Below are 4,392 nucleotides of genomic sequence, written 5' to 3'. Positions count from 1 at the left end.
AAAAAAAAACACTCTTAACTGCATTTCCCTTTAACAGAACGCTTGTGTGTGTTTTTTTCTCTCTACATGAAATATTACGCCGCCTAAAAAAAGAAGAAAAAAAAAAGAAAAGGGGGAAAATAAACGAAAACACGCCAGAGAAATAGTTACTGCTCTCTCTCCATTACCATGAAAGGTCATATTGGCTTCTCATCTTTGTCAAATCACTCAGCGGCATTCTGCCTCCAATGTAAACACAGGAAACTGCAGGGGGGGGGGGGGGGGGGATGCACTTTAACCCATTAAGGGCTTAAAATAATGTCTTCTAAATCCTGACAGTTTTCTGAAATACCCATGTTTCTAGGCCTATATCACTCAATATTTCATGTCAAGGACCCCAAAAATGATCTGTAATTGGCCTCCGAGACCCCCATCTGAAAATATGTTGTTCCAGCGACCTCCCCAGAATCAAAGATTTGAGTTAAAAACGTTTGTTCTGAAAAAATATATTCCAAATTTGAGGCACATTTTCACGATTTTTCAAAAATAGCAGACCTACAAGCTCGTAGCGCGCCACTCGGTGGCGCGCTATGAGCTTGTAGATCTGCTATTTTTCAATAGCTAAATTATAACAATGTTTAAAACACCAAAAGGGGTTCCCGCTCAAAATGGGTTAACAGACTATCTGTCTCCCTCTCTCTCTGGCTGTGTTGAATTATATTTCATCCACCCTCATTCTTACCTTGCAACACACTAGAATGTTTGTTTGGATTTCACGCCCATGCATCTTTAATGCACCGCCAACGTCTATGAACATTAGCGTTCTCTCCCATACACGGTGCACTCACTTCACACGTCATTTGCTCTCCGTCCCTCTAAATCAACACACACGCAGACCACTTCCATCCCACAGGGACCGAGCATTAAGGCTATGGCCCTGTTTACTCTGTATAGAGGCTGCTTCCATCCCACAGGGACAGAGCATTAAGGCTATGGCCCTGATTACTCTGTATAGAGGCTGCTTGCATCCCACAGGGACAGAGCATTAAGGCTATGGCCCTGATTACTCTGTATAGAGGCTGCTTGCATCCCACAGGGACAGAGCATTAAGGCTATGGCCCTGTTGACTCTGTATAGAGGCTGCTTCCATCCCACAGGGACAGAGCATTAAGGCTATGGCCCTGATTACTCTGTATAGAGGCTGCTTGCATCCCACAGGGACAGAGCATTAAGGCTATGGCCCTGATTACTCTGTATAGAGGCTGCTTGCATCCCACAGGGACAGAGCATTAAGGCTATGGCCCTGATTACTCTGTATAGAGGCTGCTTGCATCCCACAGGGACAGAGCATTAAGGCTATGGCCCTGATTACTCTGTATAGAGGCTGCTTGCATCCCACAGGGACAGAGCATTAAGGCTATGGCCCTGATTACTCTGTATAGAGGCTGCTTGCATCCCACAGGGACCGAGCATTAAGGCTATGGCCCTGATTACTCTGTATAGAGGCTGCTTGCTTGCTTGCGTGACGACTGGTGAATTCAGAGGAGCCGTGTTTACCATTCTCCCCCTATATTAACACATTTAGTACATAACACGTCCTGAAACGTCATAAGGATTGGAACCGAGAGGTGCCTTAGACGTCTGTGGACGTCCTAGCGACGTCCAAACGACGCGGGGCGAGATAATAATATTCAGAATAATTACTTCTTTTTTTTTTGGCATTTCGCTTTTCGCTTGCCGTATGCTAACGCTCTGTGAAACTATTAGCTTGTCATTGACTCCCATGTTAGCGCGGCGGAAAGAATGACTCGTATCTCCTGATCCAGGGCGCTCTCCGTGGTGATGAATGGATCGATATGCTGGCGCTGCGTTTCTGCTCCTCATCCGTCTCTCCCGCAAAATATGAACTCTTTTTGTAGCGTATATAAATATATTAAGATGATCGGAGATTGTGATGGCACTTTGTCAGTCAACTTTTTTAAGAAAGTATTTCCGGTTCATGGCTTTCAAAATGGAAGCGATCACTACTCTGGCGATTACTCCGGCGCAAGCTGCGCCTTTATTTTGATGCAGTTCCGGTACTAAATGTGTTAATATATGCGTACGTATATATGCATGCATGCACACACACACACACACACACACACACACACACACACACAGCTCACCGCGACTTAAGGGCATTTACATAATCAGCATCGCGAGCTACAGTCCGGCGTTTATTGAACTATATAAAGCCAAACTTGTGAGCCAAACTGTAGGCCTACGTGAGTGACAAGCTCAGCGCTCTACTTTTATCACATAGTCAGCGCTGCGGTTAAGCGGCACGGTTAAGCGGCACAGGCTAAGAGGTCGGTGAGTTGAACAGTAATAATCCAAAGCAATATTAAGAGGTTGTTAACAGTGGTTTTAGAATGGCTACGGAGCATTAGTTAATAGGCACACAACACTCAGTGGAGCGTCTACGGAGCATTAGTTAATAGGCACACAACACTCAGTGGAGCGTCTACGGAGCATTAGTTAATAGGCACACAACACTCAGTGGAGCGTCTACGGAGCATTAGTTAATAGGCACACAACACTCAGTGGAGCGTCTACGGAGCATTAGTTAATAGGCACACAACACTCAGTGGAGCGTCTACGGAGCATTAGTTAATAGGCACACAACACTCAGTGGAGCGTCTACGGAGCATTAGTTAATAGGCACACAACACTCAGTGGAGCGTCTACGGAGCATTAGTTAATAGGCACACAACACTCAGTGGAGCGTCTACGGAGCATTAGTTAATAGGCACACAACACTCAGTGGAGCGTCTACGGAGCATTAGTTAATAGGCACACAACACTCAGTGGAGCGTCTACGGAGCATTAGTTAATAGGCACACAACACTCAGTGGAGCGTCTACGGAGCATTAGTTAATAGGCACACAACACTCAGTGGAGCGTCTACGGAGCATTAGTTAATAGGCACACAACACTCAGTGGAGCGCCTAAGACCCCCCCGACGTGGAAAACATGCTTAAAGATTAGGGTGATAAAGATTCGCTACTCCACAAGAGGGTACGCCGGTGCCTTAAAATTCTACACCATTTGTCACTATCACTGTTGTGCAACGTTAAAGATGGAGTGCCACAATTTGTGTATTTTTCCGGGTTTTTCATGTGTCTATGAGGTGACAGTACTTCATCAGACACCCTGGAGTCTACTGTATGTGTCTATGAGGTGACAGTACTTCATTAGACACCCTGGAGTCTACTGTATGTGTCAATGAGGTGACAGTACTTCATCAGACACCCTGGAGTCTACTGTATGTGTCAATGGGGTGACAGTACTTCATTAGACACCCTGGAGTCTACTGTATGTGTCTATGAGGTGACAGTACTTCATCAGACACCCTGGAGTCTACTGTATGTGTCTATGAGGTGACAGTACTTCATTAGACACCCTGGAGTCTTTTTTATGTGCAATGATGTATTAACTTTGTATTTAGGGTTTCTTCCTGGAGGCTGAACCCTTGACAGTCAAACGGGCCAATGAAATAAACAGTAATATATATAGTGACACCACACTATCAGCCCCTCCCCTAACCCCTACCCCTGTATCATACAACTACAGCTGTGGGTGCGGCTTCAGTTCAGGTGGATCACCACCCATCACCCCCCCCCCCACCAGGCAAACCAGGCATACTTAATCCTTATATAACAATAAGACCTGATGATCATGTTTTAGGGTGGAAAACAATCGTGGCACTCCATCTTTAACCTCTGTTGTACTTTCACAATTAGATCTGATAATCTAATATCGTCATGATGTGTGACTAATTTACTCCCCTGTTTTATTACTGTTAGTTGTGTAAAGAGATAAGAAATGTGAGTGGATGATTTCCATGAAACCATGCGGTTTCAAGAGAATAACCGCGTCCGATACACAGCTCAGCATATTTCCTGTCAGTGGGCTGGGGTGCAAACCCCAAACTCAACTGTACTACACCATGCCATACTGTACATATTGGGGATATTAGTGATACCCGTGGTCCTTGAGGGGGTTCCAGGTGGTCCCCAGCTAAATGATAAAAAAATTAAATGCTTGTCCGCCAACAGCATATCGTTATAGGCTCATTAAAGTGTAATTGACTGTCAAGTCTAGACTTTGAGCTTCCTCCTTTTTGGCTGTGGGTGAAAGCAGGTGACTGACTGACTGACTGACTGACTGTCTCTCACACACACACACACACACACACACACACACACACACGGTATGGCCATCGGAATGCTCGCTCCGTTTTGTGCAGACGAGGTGTCAAGGCAAATGTTTAATGTTTAACGTTTGTCTGAAATGTAGGAAATGTAGGAAAGCCACAAGCACACAGAGAGTAGTGACTAGCTAAATGTGTCTCGTCACGTGTCTTGCAGT

At 45.3% G+C, this 4,392-nt stretch overlaps 1 protein-coding gene across 1 annotated transcript in view; it reads right to left on the bottom strand.

Moving 5' to 3' along the window:
• Positions 1–4,392, bottom strand: part of klhdc8b (kelch domain containing 8B) — a gene marked incomplete at both ends in the record, with an annotated part of 134,725 nt that overhangs the window by 129,016 nt on the left and 1,317 nt on the right.

This window comes from Protomyctophum bolini (genome assembly GCF_963924005.1).
Source record: "Protomyctophum bolini genome assembly, chromosome: 5".
Classification (NCBI taxonomy): domain Eukaryota; kingdom Metazoa; phylum Chordata; class Actinopteri; order Myctophiformes; family Myctophidae; genus Protomyctophum; species Protomyctophum bolini.
Note: the sequence above shows the minus strand (reverse complement) of the source record. Positions and strands in the feature narration are given on the sequence as shown.